The sequence below is a fragment of the Heterocephalus glaber genome, unplaced genomic scaffold (assembly GCF_053883595.1).
Source record: "Heterocephalus glaber isolate CG9 unplaced genomic scaffold, H.glaber_assembly_v1.0 deba00001523, whole genome shotgun sequence".
Lineage (NCBI taxonomy): Eukaryota > Metazoa > Chordata > Mammalia > Rodentia > Bathyergidae > Heterocephalus > Heterocephalus glaber.
In genome coordinates this window covers 20,277,717-20,300,684 of record NW_028258327.1, presented here as the reverse complement: position 1 = coordinate 20,300,684, position 22,968 = coordinate 20,277,717, and the positions used below count along the sequence as shown (strand labels likewise).

Here is a 22,968-nt window from a genome sequence, read left to right as displayed (position 1 = left end):
GCTTAGATCTTTTTTTAATTAGACCTTGTAATTGGATAAAAAGGTTACCTGTCTGGGAAAAGTTTTTTTATCTGTCCACATGTTTTTAACAGAGGTACCGATTGGGCAATGTAAGCACTGTCTGCAAAAATTTTAAAGGTCTCTTTAGGGAAGGCTGAAAAAACCGTTCTGACCGCATGTAACTTGGTCATTTGGGCGGAGGAACAACTGGTTTGGAATTGGACGGTGTTAGTGTTCCACACATAGGCAGCCATCTCTGTGGAGGAACCATCTGTGAAGATCAACAGGGCCTCAGTTAATGGAGTAGGCGAGGTGACCTTTGGAAAAATAAAATCATGTCTATTGGCAAAATCAATAAGTTTATCTGGAAGATAATGATTATCTATAAGGCCTGTATAAGAGGCGAGGGCAATTGGCCAAAAGTCAGTAACTTGTATAAGCCAGTCAATTTGTTTTTTACTGTAAGGTTGGAGGATAATGTCAGGCTCCTTTCCAAAATGGCACTTTCTAACGTGTCTGTCTCGGGCAATAAGGTCAGAAACGGCCTTATAATAGGGGGTGATGACCCGTTTGGGCGAAACAGGAAGGTGCACCCACATGAGGGGTGCGGTCTGCCAAAAAACAGCAATAGGGGAAAGTGTGGTCTTGTAGATAATATATTGTAGTGGTAAGCCATAATCTATAAAGGTAACAGTTTGACGAAGAATTGTTTGTTTTACCAAGGTGATGGCCTCGCGACTGGCGGGGGTAAGCTCCCGAGGTGAGGCGGGGTGACTATCTCCTTGTATGATATCATAAAGGGGCCTTAGTTCTCCTTTAGTTAATTTAAGATAGGGCATAAGCCAATTTATATCTCTAAGCAATATTTGAAAATCATGAAGAGTTTTTAGGGTATCAAGGCGAAGGGTAAGTCTTTGGGGTGAAATGTGGGGTCTGGCCATTTGGAAACCTAAAAAGGTATAAGGGTCTTTCAACTGTACCTCATCAGGGGCAACCTGGAGGCCACGAGCCTCAAGGGCTCGGCGGAGCTCGGCATAACAGGTTAAAACCTCATTGTTATGTTGTCCAGCAAGCAGAATATCATCTATATAGTGTATAACATACATTTGGGCCCAAGATTTACGTATGGCCTGAATAGCTGAAGCTACAAAGGACTGGCAGAGCGTGGGGCTATTTGTCATGTCTTGAGGGAGTACCCGCCATTGGAAGCGTTGTATTGGAGCACAGAAATTGGTCGCCGGAAGGCTAAATGTGAAGCATTTTTGATCAGCAGGGTGTAAGGGAATGGTGAAAAAACAGTCTTTTAAATCAATGACAACCTTATAATACCCAAGGGGGATGGCTACTGGTGAGGGAAGACCGGGTTGTAAAGGTCTCATAAATACCATGGTCTTATTGACTGTTTTAAGATCTTATAAGAGCCTCTATTTTTTTGACTTTTTTTTAAGGACAAAGATGGGAGTATTTTATGGGGAATTGTTGGGGATGATATGGCCAGTGTGAAGCCATTCTTGTACCAGCTGCTGAGCCGCTAATAATTTATCTTTGGAAAGGGGCCATTGATCGACCCATACCGGATCATCTGAGAGGCAGGTGATCTTTTTAGCATGGTCCGCAGGAGTGTCAATGACCCCTATGGAAAATGGCCTAACCCTGCTCGGGGGGGTTGAAGGACTGGCTCAATGGGCTGTATAATACCTGTAGAGTGTTTACCTAGTCTTTTTTTTGGAATGTACCCATTTTTAAACATCTGCATAGTGACGACTTAGGGCTAGAGATAATCATCCCCATTTGTGATAATAGGTCCCTCCCCCATAGATTAATGGGTAACCCTGAGATGACATAAGGTTGAATGGTGTCTTGATTGTCATTTTGGTCTTTTCAGGTCAGATCTTTGGCACTGTGTTTAGGGTTTTGACTCTGACCTATACCCTTGAGGTGGGTGAGGGTGTCTTTTAATGGCCACGCCTGAGGCCAATCTTTTTTTTTGATGATAGTTACATCAGCACCGGTGTCTACCAATCCAGAAAACTGTCTCCCATCTAACCATAAGGTCATGACAGGCTTTTGGGCTGAGAGTATTTCTGACCAGTAGACATAGGATGAGCCGAATCTCTGGTTGTCTCTGACATTGTTAAGAGTCTTATTAGAGGTAGGGAGAAGGGGAAGGAGTAACAATTGAGCAAATTTTTGGCCTGACTGAATGGTGTTAATGGCTTTGGGGGAAGAAACCATAACTTTAATCTCTCTGGAGTAATTACTATCAATCACCCCAGGGTAGATCAGCAGCCCATCTATAGTGTTGTTGTTTTTGTCTATTATAAGCCCAAAGGTCTCCTTAGGCAGGGGTCCAAAGGCCCCTGTCGGGAGGGCCTGTACCCCCATTTTTGGAGTCAATACTGTGTGGGCGGTGGAACTGAGGTCCAGTCCGGCACTTTCCGTTGTTGTTCTTAAGAGGTCTGAAATGGATTGTTGTTTGTTGGAGCAAAGTTGAGTGCCCCGTAAATTTGTTTGGGTCTGGGGGCCCAGGGCTGGCCCCCTCTCCCGTTTCCCTGGTCAGGGTTATGGGCAAGCGGGAGGGGCTGGCCCTGAGCGTCCGTCTTGGACCTGTACTCATTTGCCCAATGTCTCTTTTTATTGTATGGAGGGCAAGGCCCCGGAGGTGTGGCCCTAGGGGCCGACGCCCTAGGGGCCTGACATTTCTTGGCAAAGTGACCCTTTGCCCCGCACCAGAAACATTTGTTACCCGGGCGGCACGACAAAAACTGTCTGACTGTGTAACCCTGTATGGCGGCAGCCATAGCAAGCCCCTGTTGGTAGGCGGTCCCAATTTTTGAGCAAAGGTGAATGTAACTTGAGAGATCAGTTTTTTTTTTATAAGGGCAGATGGTGGCCTGGCAAGCAGCATTGGCATTTTCAAAAGCAAGCTGTTTAACAAAATCTGTCCCCGTTTCTGTGCTCCCAAAAATCCGACCCGCTGCTGTGAGCAGGCAGTGAACAAAATCCGCGAAGGGCTCATCAGACCCCTGTCGGATATTGGTGAGAGAAGCACTCACATCTCCTTTAGAAGGGAGCTTTCTCCAGGCTCTAGTGGCTGTGGTCTGAATCTGGGCATACAACCCCGCATCAAATTGCATCTGTTGATCGCTGGCGGCATAGGCTCCATCCCCCAGAAGCATATCAAGTATCCAACCATTACCCACCTGAGCATTGTGTCTAGCAGTATCTCGGCAATTTTCCACATATTCAGATTTTTATAGTAAATAGTCACCTCCTGTAAGGGTGGCGTGGGCCAGAGTCTGCCAATCGATTGGGGTGAGCCAATTTTCTGCCACTGATTCTAAAATGGCCATTGTGTAAGGTGTAGTGGCCCCGTATTGAGCTGCGGCCGTTTTAAGTTCTTTAATGACCTTAAAATCGAAACCATTGTGGTGTCTCCACGCCTGTCCCTGCACGTCAGTAGTTTTAGTTACAGGAAAGGCTTCCACATTTTCAAGTTCTAGGGATACTCCCGACCCGGATGGCACCCTAGGGGCCGCTCCACTAACAGGGGGTCGTGGCTTAAGTTTGTCCTCTCTACGGACATTTTTATGGGTTTTGCCTGTTCTTAAGCCCTCGAGCTGGGTAATAAGTTCCTGGTGTTCCTTTTCTAATCTTATTTGTTCTTTTAGAAATTCTATCTTGTCCCGGAGTTCCTTTTGGGGATCAACAGCAGGGCATGCCAAAACAGGCGCATTGGGAGTGTTGGGTACCAGAACATAAGGAGGCGAACATTGGACTACGGGTGGCCAGTCAGAATTATGATATCTGGCTGCCTCCTCCTCAAGATTGGCCCAGTCAGCCTCTCCCGGATCGTTCTGTGGCAAGGGGGGGTGTCTGAGGTGGCAGAGGGAAGGGTACAAGCTCGGTTCCTCTTTTACTGGCGAGGCGGGGTTAGAGGCAGGGGCTGAAAGGGTGGAGGCGGAAGCTGAGGAGTGCCGAAGCTTTTCTTTAAAAGGATTGGATGAGGCAGAGCCCGCCTGTAAACCCTCATTGGTTGCAGTTTTGTTGCCTGACTCATTGTCACTATCAAAAGACATCAAGTCTTCTTCCTCATTCTTTGAGGAAGTCCCATCCCGCAGGGGCTCGGGCCTCGGTGCCATCTTGGCATCTCGGGGGGTATTTACATACTCCTCACTCCAAGGGGGAGTGACCGAGCCTTCCTCTGATCGGAGAGCTGTCTCCCCGACCTGGATGGCTTGAGCCACCAGCGGATCTTTGGTTTTTTGGGAGATAATTTCGTCAATAGGATTCCAATAAGAAAATGCAGTAATCGGGACCTTTCCTGGTCCACAAGTAGCATAATAATCTTTCAGGGCCTCCCCTACTCTTTTCCATCTCCTCTCGTCGATGGTACCCTCAGCGGGAAACCAAGGGCAGAGATCTCTAATATAATCAAAATATTTTAACAACTGTTTGACTGTAACCTTTACCCCTCGTGCCTGTAAAGTTTCTTTAAGACCTTCTACAAACAACTCATGTTGGCTAATCTCCTGTCCCATAATCGCTGCTCCACTCACTGAGGTGCAGGAAAGACGGCAGGTTCACGTCAAACGCAATCCTCTTTTTTCTATTTTATTTGTCACTTTTATTTTATTGGGCCCCCGAGCAGCGTTCTTCACTGGATCCCCCGTTCTCGGGCCCCACGTTGGGCGCCACTTGTCCCGGCCCGCGGGTAAGTCAACGGAGACCCTAGAAGGGGAGTGAGAATGACAAGGGACAAGAGACATGAGAGATGGAGACAAGACAGGTTTCTGATCAAGTCTCGTTTATTGCGGAAGCTGCTACAGCATATATACGGTAGCGCTAGAGGGGAGGAGCAAGGCGAGGGTACTGGGGCTATTTCCTTGTTGCCGGGTAGACTTGCAGCAGGCCCAGACATGCCCGTAAAAGACACTCAAGAGTTCTAGCGGGGGGGGGGCAAGGCCCCCCACAGGATTGCAGTCACCAGTTCCAGGGAGACTAAGTTGGTTACGTTCTGCCTAGAAATATAACAATGTTTTTTTGCATTTTATTCCTTAATTTATGAATAACTTATAAAAATTAATTTAGTAACTTTTATTTGATTACACATAGGAGGTGAAATAAATATGAGATTACTGAAATAAAAGACCAAAATTAAAAGATATACTTATGTAGCAATATGATTTTTAGGCCCCTTAATAAAAGGTGCTCATTTCCATACTATCATCATACATTTCACCAAGAATTCTTTTTGTATCACTTGCCATGTGAATCATAAGACATATTCCTATTAAAACACAAGGAAAAAACTTTCTTTTCAATGAGCTAAGAGAAAATAGTAGTATAAATGAGACAAATTAACATATATATTAAAATATTTTTGAAACAACAGAATAGGCAATTTGGGGAATTACTAACTTTTCCCTAATTCCTATTTATCTTGTTTTTACTTTGCTCTTCATTTGTATACATATATAATATATATTTATATATATAGTATATATATTTTGAGTTTCTCATACAAGAGAAATGATATGATATTTAATCCTGTGCATCTGACTTATTTCATTTAATATTATGTTCTCAAGTTGCATACATTTATTTTGTGCTATTATCTGTTTCTTTTTTGTAAGAGAGAATATTTTTTATCTGTGTCTTCTACTCTGAATAACTGCTTTGAAGATAATGATATCCCATGCATTAAATATTGTTCTCTTATTATAAAATTTTATTTTTTCATAAAATGAAAAATTATAAAAAACACAAGGACATATACATAAATGCTCATAGCACCTTAATTAATTAATTAAATTTTTTTTTTTGGTACCGGGAATCAAACTCTGGTCCTTGAGCTTGCGCAGCAGGTGGTAAAACCACTGAGCTAAATCCTCGGCCCAGCACCTTAATTTATAATTGCCCCCATTGGGAAATAGCCCAAATGCCCATAAATTGATGTAGATACACAAATTTTGACATACTCATGCAATAGAATATTACTCAACAATAAAAAAGTAAATTTCTGATATTTGTAGCCATGAAAAAGCATTATATAAATTTTAAAAATTCAACCTCAAGAATCTACTACCCTATGATTCAATTTTTTAAAATTTTAGAGGAGGCATGAGGAAGAAAATCAGTTGTGAAGGGGAAGCTTTCTGGCATATTAGAAATGTCCTATTTTGGTGATGCATTTTCACATTGTCAAGGCATATCTAATTGTATACTTAATGTTGTTGAATTTTATTTTATATGTATCATACCTAATAAAGCTGATTTTAAAAGAATTTTTCATAATTGACCTATTTAGGAAGAAATTACTCAAATCCTCTCATTCTAGCTCCCCACTTGTGCATAGTAGCAGCAGAATGGTATGGGATCAGGCTGCCTAGGTATGAATCCTGTTCTACTGGCTGGCAAGTGTCCAACTTTGGACAAATTGCTTACTAGGCCTCATGTTTTCTCATATACCAAATGGGAGTTATAGTTGCACCTGCCCCATGGGGTCATGGGAAGGATTCAGTAGAAACCATAGTACCTTGGATAGAGTACACTAAATGTTAGTAATTTTCTTTACCACAAAAATGAGACAAGACATATATGATTTTGTATTTCTCATGTAGACATGTATTCTAATTTTTTAAATTGGCCAATTTTATCATATTTGATTTCTTCAGTCTTTTATGTATTAATATATATGTGTGAATTATAGTTTGTGCTTGTAGGCTTTATTTTTTTTTCTTCCCCTTCCCTTGCCCTCCCTTCACCCCCTCCACCCTTCCCTATTTGCAAAGACCTTGTTTCCATTTTTTTCCTCTTCTCATATTTTTTCCTTTCCCTTTTTTCCCTTCCCTTACCCCTCCCAATTCCCCTGCTCTTTTAGACCTTTTCTTCCTGTTATACAATATCAGTTATACATTTTTTAAATTACAATATTAAGATCTAGGAGACATTACCACAGATTTTACAGAATATAAAAGGATATAGAAAGCATATTACAAAAATCTGTTTTGAAATAAATTTGACAACTTCTAAGAAGTAACTTAGAAGACAAATTAATAAAACTAACTCTGGAGGAAATATAAAATTTGAATAGCACCTATTAAAGAAAGTATATTCCTAGCTTGAAAACCTACCTATATGACAACAGCAGGATCATAAATATTTTAACTGATAAATTATATCAAACATTTAAAGCAGAAAAAAGAAGGAACACTTCTCTCCTCATTTTAGGAAATCAACATTGTGCTAATCCTAAAACTGGATAAAGATAATAGAAGAAAAAGGTATGAACATAGATAGAAATTTGTTTACCAAAACAAACTTAGAAGTCAGATCTGGCAGTATGTAGAAAGTGGTTTTATTATAGGGATGGCAGTGTTGGTTCAGCATTGGAAGATCCACCCCCAAAAGTCATCATTTTAACAGAGGAAAGGAGAAAGCCATATGATCCTGTCACTAGTTGGAGAAAGAGTATTGGACTAAATTCTACAGCTGTTCATGGTAAAAGCTATCAGAAGATTAGAAGTAGAACAGAACCTTCTCAACAGATCAAAGACATGTACTCCATACTTCCAACAAAAACTCCTTCTATGAATGGAAACAATACAATGCTTTCTCCCTAAAGTGGGGAGCAAGGGCATATATGCCTACTCTTCATCTGTCCATTAGACTTTGAAACATAGGTCTAAACCAAAATAGTCTGGCAATAAAATGACACAACTAGGATAGAATTGGCACAGCAGAAGCAAAATCTTTATATGTAGATGAAATGATCATCTACAGAGAAAATACTAAGAAATCTCTAGGAGCCCCTAGAACTTCTACTTGAATTTAGCAGGATTAGAAAACACAGGGAATATATAAAAATTCAGGTTTGTGTATACTTGCTATAAATGAAGAACTGGATATTGAAATTTAAAAGTTATGTAGGAGTACAAAGGACACAGAAAAGCCAAAAACAAAAACAAAAACAGTGTTGGAAGACGTTTAGCACCCAATTTTAAGACTTCTTCTAAAGCTACAGTAATCAAGGCAGTGTTGGTGCAAGGAAAGACATATAGATCATTGGAATAAAACAGAGAATCTAGAAATAGAACCACACATATATGGTCCACTGAGTTTTGAAAGATTATTTAACATTGGCATTTTATAGAATATAAACTCGATTCAAGAGCCGAGAAAGAGATAGTGCCTTCAGCAAATGGCACTAGAACACCTGGTATCCGTATATAAAAAATTAACCTCAACCCTTTTTTTCCATACATGAAAATAACTTGAAGGGATCTATGAACCTAAATAAGAAAGCCTAAAAGTATAAAACTTTAAGAAGAAATTATAAGGGAAAATATTTATGAATTCAAGGTAGGCAAGAACTATCTAGGATACAAAAAACATGATGTATAAAAGAAAAAAATTGATAAATGAGATTCCATCAAAATTTAGAACTTTAAATGATGTCATTAATATGAAAAGTAGTCCTTAAACAGACCATATTTACAATACATATAACCTATGACCAGAATATATAAAGAATTCTTAGAGCTCATTAATAGACAACCCAATTAAAATGTAGACATAAGAAGATGATAAATAGCCAGTATAGCACAAGGAATGGTGTGCAATTCTAGAATCAGAAAAATACTAATCAGTACAATAATAAGATTGAATTATACACTCATTAGGGAGATGAAGTCAAAAGTTTTAAAAGCCTTGTCATGACTTTTTCTTTTTGTTGGATTCTCCCCCTTTGAGTTTAATTTGTCATGCCCAATGGATTCATTCTGCTGGGTTTCCTGGGGTTGTGATCCTCATTGTCTTTTCCTAGGGTATTGTCTAAAATTTTTTGGAGTGCCAGTTTGGTATTCATGAAGTTCCTGAGGTGCTCTTTATCATGAAAGTATCTTATTTCTCCATCAATTTTGAAAGATAGTTTTGCAGGGTACATCAATCTGGGTTGGAGGCTGTTTTCCTTTAGGGCTTGAAATACATCACTCCAAGCTCTTCTTGCCTTGAGGGTTTGCATTGAGAAGTCTGCTGTGATTGTGAAGGGCTTTCCTTTGTATGTGATTTGTTTCTTTTCTCTCACTGCTTGGAGAATTTTATTCTTGTGTTGGATTTCTGGAATCCTAACTAGTATATGCCTATGTGTAGATTTTTTTTTGATTAAGGCTGGCTGGAGTCCTATATGCCTCACTTATCTGTATGTCAAGTTCTTTCCTCCTCCTTGGGAAGTTTTCTGCCATCACTTCTGTGAAGAGTTTTTTTTTATGTCATCTGCGCTCTCTCCTCTTTCTTCCTTAACTCTAATCAGTCTTGTTATTCTTCTTTGCATCATCTAGCAGCTGCTGGATTGATTTCTCGTGTTCCCTTACAATTTTAAAGCAGTTTTTCTTTTCCTCCTCACTAATTGCAATCTTATCTTCTATATGTGAAATTCTATCCTCACATTGGTTCATTCTGCTGAGCAGACTTGCGATGGAGTTTTTAATCTCTTGGAAATCTGTTTGTATCTGTTTTATGGATTCCATTTGTTTCCTATGTTGGGATTCCATCATGTTCCTCAGATCCTCTATTTTTTTATCTGTGACTTCTCTAGATTTATTAATCATGTCTTGCACCATGAGCAAAATCTTTGCTGTTATCTGAGTAATTATTTCTGATTTCATTTTTCCCAGATCCTCTTTTGTTGCCAGTTCAGAGAGTCCAGGTGGTTGAGTATCAGAGTGTTCCATCTCGTTTCCCTTTGGGGTTGCTGGAGGTGATCTGGAAGTCTGTTTTTGAGGCTTGTTTATGTGCCTTCTCATTTCCACAGGGGGGGGTGCTTCTGGCGCCCACGGAGCTCACCTTCGTGGCCCTAGGAGCCTGGGATGGCAGCGGGGGAGCTTCCTTCCAGGTTCTTGGACCGGCTGAGCTTCACTGCTCTGTAGGCTTTATTTTTTTAAGTGGATTGGGTAGAACTTTTATTTTCACTTTAAAAAATTAATCTCATAAAACGCCTGCTGACATTTAATGTGTGGATTCTTTTACTGTATTTCTTTTTCTCTCTTGCCTTGTGGATTGTATTTATTGATTACAGTGTTAAGTACATTGCTAAAGAATGAAAAGCTGCAAGACAGAATATGCACTGCACCTGTATTTTTTCATAGAAACCAGTTATTTGTCTAAATCTTAAAGAACTCAAGTGGAAAGTGCACTTACAAACTTAAAGGTCAGAATCACAAAACACAGTTTGAATTGGAATTAATGCAAGATTTCTCAAGATTTTAAGGTTTCTGTCTGCAAGGAGTTAATAAAAGGTATATTCTAGTAAGTCCATTATAATTACGCTTTTGAACAAACTACTGTAAATTATGCTGTAGCATGAACGGATCAGAGGGGGGAGAAATGAATAGAAGAATATTAGAGCTCTCTAGGCACAGAACCCAGAACAACAGGCCAAGCCAGTGATGGGAGTAAAACTCTGCCTACGAACAGAAGAGCAGAAAGAATGAACTCAGAAACAAAGAGAAAGTAGGAGACCTCCAACATACCCTAGGGTTGTTATTACTCTTTCTGCTGTTGCTACTGGTCTTGGTTTTGAAAGGCACACTGATGCTAAATTTGGGAAAACAAGCAGCAAGATTAAATTCTGACAATAAACACAATGATAGGGCACTAGCTTTTTCACTACAGACCAATAAACCAAAACAATAGTCCTGAGGCATGAATAGACATAAGAATCAATGACCCAAAATAGGATTTCCAGAAATAGAATCAAGAGCACTCATGCATTTTTTAATTTAGTGTATGCCAAAGATGGCATTTTGAAGTAGCAAAAAAAAAAAGATGACATTTAATTAGCAACTTGGGAGCAGCTGGATAGTCATTGAGGGCAGAAATTATTGACTCTTCTTTCATAATAGATGAAAATATATTACACGTGGATCATAAGTTTGTAAATAAAAATGAAACTGCAACAATGTGAGAAGCCATGTGAGAATTGTTAAAGAAAACAAATTGAAGAAAGGCTTCTATGTTTGACGTGAAGCCTGGAGGGGAAATGTTAATAAAAAGATAGAGAAATTCAGCTTCATAAAAAGAGCTTTTTTAATTTTGCTAGGCTAAAACCACAAACAAGCTCAAAAGACAAACCATGAAACAGAAAAATATCTGCATCTACTATTAGAGACAAGGGGTTAAGATCTGTACTGTATAAGGAACTCCTAAGAATCAATACAAAAGGGGGGTCAGGGATTTAGCTCAGTGGTTCTGCCACCTGCCTCACAAGTGCAAGGTCCCAAGTTCGATCCCAGGTACCAAAAAAACAAACAAAATAGATCAACAGTCCCATAGAAAAGTACATAAAATATAAATATAAAATAATCAAACATAATTGAAACATAAAAAATATGTTTCAAAATACATAAAAATATGTTTCAATTACTCAAGATAACTACAAATTAAAACTGCACTAAGAAGTCATTTTTATATATAAAATTGGTAAAGATAATAAAATAAAAACTTGGCAAAAGTATAAAAAATACTCATATTGCTAGAGGGAGCATAAATTAGTACAAGTTCTATGACATGTTCCTTGACAATATCTTTTAAAATTAAAAGGCATAGACCTTTTGACCCAACAATTCCACTTCTGGTAATTTATCCTATATTCTTTCACATACAAAATAACATATGGACCAAATTGTCATTATGGTGTGATTTGAAGGAAAACAAAGGTTTGTAAAAAACAAAGGATTAGAAACAATCTAAATAGAGGTCTTTATGTAAATTATAATACAGCTTTAGAATGAAATAATAATGTTTTTAAAAGAATGAAATAAATTATGTACTGGTAATAAATTTCCAAGATTTCCAAAATACATCTGTTGAATGAATACACTAGCAAATGGAAAGTCAAGATGCAAAATGATATGTATACATGTTATAATTTATTCATTAGCATATTCAGCAAATACCTGTATCTTCTATGTGTCAAGCATCATACTAGATTCTTGGGATATATAAATAAATAAAATAGGCAAAGTCCTCAACCATAGTGGAGCTTATCTTCTGGTAAGGGAGTCACTCAACAACAAATATGAACATTGTAGAGTGTATTAGAAACTGGTAAGTTTTATGGGTATGTAGGAAAGTAGAGCCAAGCACAGGAGATCAAGAGGCTGAGGGTATTAAATATACTATTAAATAGTATAGACAAGTTGAACTTCAGAAAGTGAGTTTTAAGCAAAGACTTGAAGGAGAGGAGGAACTAGCCAAAACAATATTTGAGAGAAGAGAGTTCCAGCAGAGAGAGCCATAAAAGGCCCTATGGCAAGAGCATGTCTGGTAAGTGCAGAGGCCAGGCAGAATAAGCCAGAAAGAGTAAGCAGAAGGTGAAAGAGGTAATGGGAGCCAAACCAATTCAGGACTTTCTAAAGACATGGATGTTTCAGGCTGGGGATTTAGCTCAGTGGTTCTGCTACCTGCCTCACAAGCGGAAAGACCCGAGTTCAATCCCTGGTGCCAAAAAAAAAAAAACCAGACATGGACGTTTCTTCTGTGTGACAGGAAACAACTACAAGGAGGAGAGCATCATTTACGACTTGCAGTTTAAAAGGGTCCCATATTGAGAACCATCAATATTATGCATATGTTACTATTTACATAAACTAATTTACATATATATTTATATATAGATAGATGCTCCCCAATTTACATGGAGTTACATTTCCAAAACGTATTATAACCTAAAAACATCATTAAATTAAAAATACATTTTGTGTTACCCAGCTCTGGGGCTGTTGCTTCTCAGAGTGGCTTTGTATCTCTTTCTTCTGTCAATAAACTTTACTCTTGCTGTTCAAGAAAAAAAAAAAATGCATTTTGTATACCTAACCCACCAAACATGTCATTTAGCAACACAGCACAATGTAACCCATTGGTTGTTTACCCTATTAATCTGGTGGCTGACTAGAAGCTACAGCCCACTGCTGGTACTCAGCATCACTAAAGGATATCAATGGCATCTTGTTGGCCTGGGGAAAGATCCACATTCAAAATTCAAAGTGTGATTTCTACTGAAAGCAAATTGCTTTCACAACATCATAAAGTAAAAAATCATAAGTTGAACTATTATAAGTCAGAGACTGTATAATACTTTATGTATAATATCTGTGTACTTCTCTATCGTGTACTTTTCTCTATATAGAATATCTCCTCCTCTAAACATAGACAGAAAAACTGGTCACTTTGTTTGCCTCAGAAGAGAACTGAGTGGCTGGGAATCAAGATTTGAATGGAGCATTATTTTTCATTGCATATCAGTTTTTTCTTCTTTGTTTTTCAATACTGGGGATCAAACCCAGGGTCTTGTGTATGCTAAGCATACACTACCAGTGAGCAACATCTCCAGCCCCCAATATAAATCTTTTAATTTTGAACCATATGAGAATATTATACTTTAAAATCAATATATTTTAGAAATGATGCAAATTGCAAGCTATATTATAAAACTGCTTCATGCCTGTGCCTAATACATTTTCCATTGTTCAATTTTTTAATGCTGACTAAAGGACAAATAAGTTTAATTCTAAAAATATTGATTGAATACCTACCATGTATAAAACACTAAAATTTTAAAAACATCACCAATGTTTTTCAATGTGATAATGTGCTGAATGTGAATGTAAATCTAAATCAGTCTTCTGGGACTAATTGCAAAAGTCACACCTTAGTCTTACAGGGTTCAGAAAGCAGCTGATTTTATAAAGCACACCTGCTAGGACTTTTTAAAAAATACAACAGAGTAAATAGGTATCACCTGACATTTCTGACGCACAGAAAAAAAATTAAAAATTATCCTGTGACTCAAAAGTAAATTAAATGTCTAAAGATAGGAGTTGTTCATATACATTAAGGAAAAATAATGCTCTTTTAAATCTTGCTTAATATTTTCTGGACCTCTAAAATTTTAAATTTAGAAGGCTATAAAGAATCAAATAATAAACACCTATGGCTCACTACCAGAAATAATAAATGTCAACAACAGATAGCATTTTCTTTTCATAATTTAGTAACACAAATAAAATATTATAGATAAAATTTGAGTCTTTTTTATTCTCCTTCCAGTCCCATTCCTTTTCCTCCTAAGAGATAACTTTCATTCCAAAATGTGTGTCCTTAACTTTTAGCTTACACATTTGTATCCATAAATCAGATATAAAGGTTAAATGAGTGCTGTTATTTTGTACACACCATTTGGCAATTTGCCATTTTTCTTCACCTAACCTTAAGTTTCTGAAATCTATTCGTGTTGATACCATAATTATTTTATTTTCTAGAGAGATGTGAAATCACACCCATTTCAATTAGCTATTTTCCACAAGGAAACTGTATCTGAACTAGAATTGGATTGTTTTCTAAATGCTCTAAAACATTAAGACAAGATTCCTAAACTGTACACCAAGTGACCCTAGGACTCATAGGAGTACAGCAGGATATTTTTTAATTTTAAGGGAAACACAGAGGCATATTTGTCAAGATACCATGCTGTTACGGCTTGTATCTAGATGTCTCCCCAAAGCTTCATGTGCTCATAGGCGGGGCTTTTCAGAGGTGGTTGGATCTTGGGCAGCGGTGGCGAACCTATGGCATGCATGCCACAGTAGGCACACAGAGCCCTCTCTGTCAGCATGCAAGTCAACTGTATGAGTTGTTTGTGTTTTTGTTTGTTTCTTTGTTTAACCTTTTTTTGGTACCGGGATCAAACTCGGGTCCTTGCGCCGGAACCACTGAGCTAAATCCCCAGCCCTGTGTTTTTGTTTGTTTGTTTTGTTTTTTTGGTACCGGGGATAGAATGTTGGGACCTTGTGCTCGCAAGGCAGGCAGCGGAACCACTGAGCTAAAAACCCAGCCCTATGAGTTGTTTTTTCTAAACTAAAACCTCAGTGCTCAGGTTTCATTGCAGCGTTAGCATTTTGCAATAAATAAATGGTTTTGGATTGCAGTTTGGGCACTGGTCACTAAAAGGTTTGCCATCACTGATCTAGGGTATGTGAATATGGATTATGGGTACATGATAACTGGATCAGACCACTTAACTGGATTAACATAATTCTGGGTGTGGCTGGATGATTTACTTAGGACAGAAGACCCACCCTGGGTGTGAGTGGCACCAACCAGTAGGCTTATAGCCTGAACGAATAAAGAGGAAAGGGAGGGGTTGAAGGGATGGGAGGGGAATGGGGAAAAAATAAGAACCAAGAGAGATTATGTAAAGTACAAATCTCCAATGATGAATGTCATTATATTGTATACCTAAAATGTACCAATAAAATTAATTAAAAATTTTTAAAAAGGAAAGGGAGGCTTGCTGTTGCTGCTTGGTGCTTCTTGCCTGCACTGCCATGAACTGTGTCCCTTCTTTCATGTCACCCTTCTTTGGAGCTAGCTGACTGTCAAAAGCCATTCTACATAATTTTTGGGAAAAAAATAATTTCATAATTAAAGTGTGAGACCAAAGCAACTCCATTTTGCTAAAATCCACCATTCCCCTAGCCTCTCAAATTAATGGTTAAAATGTGTTTGCTCTGGGACAAAAGATACAATCTGTAACAAATCAAAGTTCCTAAATCAATTACTCAGCCATCTGTTTGCCCAGGAAATAAATGTTCTGGGCCCCCTATTTGTAAAACAATCTGTCAGTGTGCCGACCATCAGTACATAGTGGTCATGACCATTAGCCATTGTGTCTACTGGCTGCCAGTACTTGACAGTCAGCCACTAACCTTTGTCCCTCTTTTCCCTCATAAAACCTTTACGTAATCACCCCTCAACCCCCACTGGACTTAGCCAATCAGAAGTATACACTTCATGCTTACTAAATGCCAACCAATCTTGTGATTGCTAAATGGAAAATCCCCAAACCTTGCTGTAACTTTAGTAAAAACCCCACTAATTTGAAATGCGGGGCTCTCAATTCTGATCCACTGCGTCGGTGATGGTTGGGAGCCCCTGCTCGAGCTTGAATAAATGACCCTCATGTGCTTGCATCAGAAACGGCTTCCTGGTGGTCTTTGGGGACTTCGCAATCTGGGCACAACAAAAGTATGACTATAACTAAGGCCTGATGTCACCTTGCCTGCGAGCTGGCTATGGCATGTGGAAACATAACTCCATTTTGCTTCTGGTCACAAATTGAAGCCTCAATGGTCCAATGATACTGTGAAACTCAAGGTAAGAGTACATCAGCTGAAGACAACTGAGTTCTTCAAGAACCAAGTAGTAATAAAAAAAGAGAAAGATTTCACCTAGGGGAAGGACAACTTCTTTATTAGCCTGCTATCTCTTCCTACCTACTTACTGCCTTCATCAACATAAGATCCTCATCAGCGTAGGATTACCCTTAGCCCCTAAGCCACCTGATACTCCCTCTAATTATTGTGTATACCCAATAAATAATGGCTAGCTGGGAGTGTCTTTGTCCTTGCCCATTCTGAAGCACTGACCTCCCAGCCCACCATGTACTTTGAAATTACCCAAGTCTCTATTGTCTTTCTTTCTTTACTCCTCACCATCTCCCTTTCTAGGCAGTCAGAGGATTGATCACCCTCTGATAGCTGACTATAGCCTGAAACTTCTACAAACTGTGACCGTAAACCTTTCCTTCATTAACTTGTGGATGTTGGGCATTTGGCCCCTGCAATAAGAAAAGTAACTAAGATGCATGCAAACTACTATATTCAGTTATTTAGGCCCCTTAGGTAATTATTTTGGTGTAGGTCCAGAACTTCTTTGAAAGAAATTCTTTAGGCCTAGAGTTTCTATGAAAAAATTATCAAGACTCCAAAAGTGCTAGAAGCCAAGAAAGTTTGAGAACTTTGCAATCAGAATTTAAAAATCTATATGCACCCATTGTTTTCTATAAGGCCTCACTATCTGGTGTATAAACAGAGGACGTACAGACAGAGCACTTCAGAGAACTGACTGGCCTTTTGATCCTAAATTTCCTTTATTGATTCAAAACAGTGAGTTATAATATGGAGCACCTGGAAGATACGGTTTACTGTTAAAACCCTAAGTCTCTGGCAAGCTGCCTCAGATGAGCTTCTAAACTACTTCAAATATATGTACCTCACCAAAAATATTCCTTATACTATGATAAAAGTTAAATGTGCACCTGGCTACTTACTTGTCCAACAAATAGGGCCAGAGGTGAAAGAGCATCAGGGAGGGATAGGGATGTTGAAAGGCTACAGCTGAGGAGGAGAAAGAAGCTCTCAGGGATAGATTTTAGTAAAGAATCTGCATGCTTTTAACTCACAAGTGGTATTTATGGTGTAACTTTTGTTCCATCCCTCTCTAGAACCAGAAGCTCAGCCTGAAGAGTGTTAATTGAATACTTTGTCCCACTTTTCATTTAAAAGCACGGCATGAGGGCCCCTGTTTTGGGAATGCTTGCATTCATGCTTAGACGTCACTAGGGATGCCACCAGGGACATGTTGAGGTTTTTTGCAGATCGAGAAGACAGGAAAGGTGGCAATGCCATTGCCCTCCATCATGAATATATCAGCACATCTTCCCCTTCATGGTCCCAGGGGAGGTCCCAGTTTGTTTCACTGGTCTCTATTTTACATAAATTCAACTTAGTAATTCTGTCACCATGTAAATTTATTTCTCTTTAAACATAAAATAGCCTATAAGAAAAAGATTGCCATTTTTTAGAGGGTATAAGGAGATTATAAAAATCTTTAAAGGAGATATGAGAAAGTCTGGTGGTAGAGGAGATTTTCTGAACTTGAAGTGGAAAACACAGTAGCATTTAAAGGAAAGAGCTTTCAAATTGTAACAAAATTAATTGCTTGTGCTGCTAAGAAATCTGAGCTGAAAATATATTGTTTTTTCTTCCTGAATAAGTGCTATCCATCTCTCAAAAGACCATCTGTGGTAATTATGATGTCACTTTGGTAGAAATTTGAGGACATTAGTGGATCAGATGCCTTGAATCTTAAAACACCAATAACATTTTAAAATCAATGATTATATAACATTTCTATTTTTCTTTGGGGAAAAGGCTCTTCTAAAAATACCATCAACCATAATCTCTTTCAATTATACATTCAATGTAATGTTTCCATGATATTAATGTCATATTTTATGAGCCATCACAGGAAAATAAATCATTTGGAAACTTTTTGTGGATTATTTGCATTTAAAAGTAAAACCAGCTTTAAGGTAATGCATAGTTTTGTAAAGTCAGAGACCTCTTCAAGGTCTGCATTAGATTCAGAGTCAAGTTTACCCAGGCTTACATAATCACAGTGCTTGAATAAGTACCTGGCAGATGGTTCTTATTTTTCCTAGAACTCTGATTTTGAGTAGAAAAACACTCAGCAGTGGCATATTGAACATCATGTCATGTATTATGCTAAGGGAAAATCTGGTACTAAATGAGAAAAGTGGTTTAACTCCTAAATGAAGTAGAAATATATATTTTTTAAAAATTTTAGAGAATTTAGACTGGAGACAGGTTCAATCATTCATTAAACATTTATGGGAAACCTACCACATGTAGTCATATGCTTGCTTGTGGGGGCTGTGAGATACATCAGACAGTAGTAGTGGGATATGATGACCATAGCAGTGGGATATCATAAACCATGATAACAGCAACACAATATCAAATCTAGGGAGTGCCCAACAGAGGCTTTAACAAAAGTTACGGGAATTCAGAGAAATCTAGTGGCTAATCTTGAGTTGGGCTTTGAAAGACTATTCCAATTTCAGTTGGCAGATTTAGTGAGAAGAATGTAGCATAACCTAAGCAGAGGAAAGGCACTGTTAGGAAAATGTAATCTAATGTAATAAAAGAAGGTTGTTAGAAATAAAGATGGAAAGAAAGATCAGAAGTTAATCATGGAGGCTTTTCAATACCATGCTTGGGAATCAACCTATGACTTTAATATATGAATTTTAATATGTATAATATGAATTTTGGAGAAACACCAACACTCAGATCATAGAAATAACCAGTCTCCATCCTGCAGCAAATGGACAAAGGGGGAACTATCACCCCAAGAGCATAGTCATCTACAGTATCCCTCACATGTGAGAGAGACAGGTCCTCCTACAGGAAACAGGAACTCTGAATTCTCACCCCACAGGAAACTTCCACCTCCTTTTGTACGCAGTTCTTTAAAGGCCTGACTTTAATATCCATTTTGTTCAAGGGTTTGGAGAGTGTAATGTTATGCGCTTTCCTCATTTGTCTGATTATTCTGGCCTTAAGTAAATTTTGACTTAAATGTTTCAGTTTTGCTTTGGGATTGCTGTGCGGTTAAAAAGCAAGTAAAAACAAGGTGTTCAAGGGGAGCAGCGCCCCCTTGAGGCCAGCTCAGCGATGGCAGCAATTAGTAGTGAGATTGTAATCCTAAACCTCTTCACCAACAGTTGGCCTTATGCAGGCCTTCAGGAGAGTCTCACTCCTGCACGACTCCTGCAAGATTAGTAATTGTTGCTGTATGGGAGAAGGCCGTCTTCTCCACATTATACCCTCCATGATTTCTAAATTATGCAAGTAGCCATCTCATATAGAAGGTGTGAGATGATAGCATATATGTCAAATACAGGCTGGAGTCTATGGGGCCAAGTTACCTTATCTCTATGCTTCAGTTTTCTTATCTAGAAAATATGTGTAAAAGTACCCCTCTGAAGTGATTTATTACAAGAATTAAATAATAACATTCATGATAAATTCCCTATTATTACTATAGTGTCTTGCCAGACTTTTTTTTTTTTTTTTTAATTTGCCTGACTACTGGGGAAAAACTATCTTCTTTCTTGGGTCTTCTGGTTTCCTCAAAAATATATAAACTGTAGTAAAACTCTGTATATCAGTGTCTACTATCCTAGCATTAGGCTAAGTACTGTGGCAACATCAAAAGAATTTTATTTTATTTTATTTTATTTTTGGTATCAGGGATCAAACTCAGGACCCTGCACTTGCAAGGCAGGTGGTAGGACCACTGAGCCAAACCCCTGGCCCATCAAAAGAATTTTAGAAAGTATTCCTCATCCATTGGGTGCTTCCAAGTAAGCAGCGGTAGGGACAGACAGCAAGAATTTAAATCTTGGTGCCACTGCTTAATAGCCCTGATGGCCCTGAGTAATTTAAATTTTTTCTAGGCCTCATTTCCTTTTTCTGCAAAATAAGGATTATAATAGTAAAAACCTCATAAGGTTAATATAGAATTAAATGAGTTCATCAAAGTAAGGTGCTAACAGGAGTGCTGGAATATGGTAAATGCTGGATTTTTGTATGTATCATCAGTGTGTCTGAGAAAGTGCCAGTAGGAAAGGTGGCTCAGGGAGAGAGCAGAGGGATAGAGGGACTGCAGGACAGGTCACCGTGGTTTAGAGAGATAGGGAGAAGCTCCAGGAGGTTAGGCTCAAATGAGCTTGTGAGTTGAGTAGGATTGGGACTGGTAAGAAAAGACAAGTTTTTGGAGGAACAGCATTTTCAAAAACACTAAGAAGGAAATTGGCAGGGGCATTTTTTACTATAGACCATATTGTTAATTCCAATATACCAGGACTCTCTTTGAGTAATTGCAATGTGTAATAAATAGATAAGAACTTAATGAATATTTTTGACCTGCAAAAGAGTCAGGGTATTTTGGATTACTTTCCACTAAAACCTATTTTATGTTAGCATCCTGAATTTTTCAAAGTTCTTGATGTAGATGTTTGCATTTAAGTATATGCAGCTCTATGGTTGAGGGGGGAAATGGAAAAATTTGTAACTATCAGGTCCTATTTTGACGATAGGTGGCTCCCTTGCACAAATGACTTTGTGATCTATATAGAAAATCATTTAAGTCATTTGAATAGTTGTCACATTGTAAATCACCAAGGCTGAATTTGGAAGCAATTATTCACACTATTGTAAAAGATCTCATTAATGCAGCAGGAAGGAACTTCTGCTTTCTTGGAAGCTATGCTGACCTTTCAAAAAGAACAATCTGATCATTTTTCCATCTCAGAAAGAAAGACCCTGGGCATAAACCTTCCCACTAATTCTCTCATATAGGCTTCCATTCATCTTTAACAGTATTTCACTCATACCTGCCGTAGACATCACAGATTTGGATTTGTAATGACCCCCAAATTAGGGCACAACTTTAGTAATAGCACTCACAGCCCACCACAAACATTTTCATTTCATTACTGTTTGATATTTAGACTGTACAGACCTCTACTTTACCTTATTATCAGATATAAGTAGGACTAGAGAATCACTTGGACTCTTCTGGTTGAAAATCCTCCTTTTGTGATTTTATAGTTGGAAGAAACCAGACATGGTACCAAGCTATCACTCCTACCTTCGCCTCTCTAGGCCAGTTGTACGCTCTAAACCAACCCTCTGAATTGCCCATAGCTAACTCTGGCCACTCCCAGATGTCCTGTGTAGGACAGGTTGGGGACTGCACTACACTGGAGAACCCTGGGAACTTCTCTAGCAGCTGCACTCACAGAGCACACCACTTCTACTTAGACTGTGTATTTATTGGAGAAGTAGGATGAGTCCAAAGCACCCATCCTCAAGCCTCCCCTTGGTGTCAGCACTGCTCTGTGCTCCCTGACCCTCCTGCCTGACAGAATGATTGGGAAGTTTTGATTCAATGAGCAGATGGAGAATAGAGGGCCTAAGGGGTTTTTGAACAGTTTTCTCTCCACTGAAGTGTGCCCTGTTTTCACTCTCGCAATCTTTTCCATGTTCTAAATCTGTTGACCTTTCTTGAGTCATAAAGAAGATCATAAGATCCCTTTGAGGATCTGTTAAAATCAGGCTTCTCTTCAGCCAAAAAAGTTCCATGTCAGTTCCTCAAACAAAAGCTGGAATGCTGTGTCAGATCTTCAGTCTCCTCTGTGGACCTCTGAAAACCTTTGTCTTCCAGAAAGGGCTACTGTTCCTTAATAACCACCCTATCTGTTGTATTACCTTCTTTCTCTTTTTATGATTTTTTTTCTTGCAACAACTGCTAATATTTCATGAGTGCCAACCTTGTTTCAGGCTCTCTCCTAAGAGTTTTCTTTTTTTAAAATAATTTAACATATGATTGCCTAGTGCACTGGCACACACCTGTCATCCCAGCTACTTGGGAGGCTGAGGCAGGAAGATTGCAAGTTCAGGGCCCACATGTATAACTAGATAAGACCTGTACCAAAATTTAAAAAAAAAAAAGAAAAGGGGCTGGGAATATTGCCCAGAACTCCCTGGGTTCAATTTTCATTACTGAAAAGAAATATATCATTGATAGATACTGCATTATTGAACAGATGAGGACAAGTGAGGCTCATGGAATTTAACTTTTCTAATATCACACTGCTTATATCCAAAGTCTAAGTGCTTATTCACTTCATGCTATTAATACATGTCTTTTCTGTTTGATTAGATTAGCATATGTTATTTGACAAAGTCTTACATTAATTTTTATGATTATTGTAATAATACAAACTGGTGGTTTACAACAACAGAATTATATTCTCTCTTGACTCTGGAGGTCACAAGTTTGAGTTAAAGGTCTCAGAAGGCTGTGTTCCTTCTGGAAACTCTAAGGGGAAAATCTGTTTCTTGCCTCCTCCAATTCTGGCAACTGTAGCATTCTTCAGTCTCTCGGTTTCTCTCTCTCTCTCTCTCTCTCTCTCTCTCCTCTTTCTTCTTGATATTTCCCTCTTCTCTTCATGTCTATCTTCCTCTCTTTGCATGAATATTGGTAATGGCATTTGGCACTCACCTAGATAGTCTCATCTCAAGACCCTTAACCTAATTACATCAGAAAAATGCCTTTTCAAATAAGGTAACATTTCAGGTTCCAGAGATCAGGACTTGATATATTCAGGTGGCAATCACCATTAAGTTCATTAAATTGAAATGTTTTAAAATTCAAAGTTACACCTGCTACTAACTTATAATGACTAATTTCTCA

The 22,968-nt window shown here is 38.5% G+C and overlaps 1 protein-coding gene and 1 pseudogene across 7 annotated transcripts in view; both read left to right on the top strand.

Annotated features, from left to right (window-relative positions):
• The first annotated feature begins 3,718 nt into the window (after positions 1–3,718).
• Positions 3,719–22,968, top strand: part of LOC101703539 (growth hormone-inducible transmembrane protein pseudogene) — a 34,646-nt pseudogene continuing 15,396 nt past the window's right edge.
• The window catches only part of Cfap206 (cilia and flagella associated protein 206), a 135,160-nt gene continuing 128,125 nt past the window's right edge, over positions 15,934–22,968 (top strand). For 3 of the 7 annotated variants that reach the window (XM_021240776.2, XM_004860237.3, XM_021240774.2), the window contains exon 1: positions 15,934–16,215. The gene's annotated coding sequence lies outside the window, so the exon portion shown is untranslated. The remainder of the gene's footprint in view (positions 16,216–22,968) is intronic. The other 4 variants (XM_013077964.3, XM_087188029.1, XM_021240780.2 and 1 more) reach the window with 2 other exon arrangements.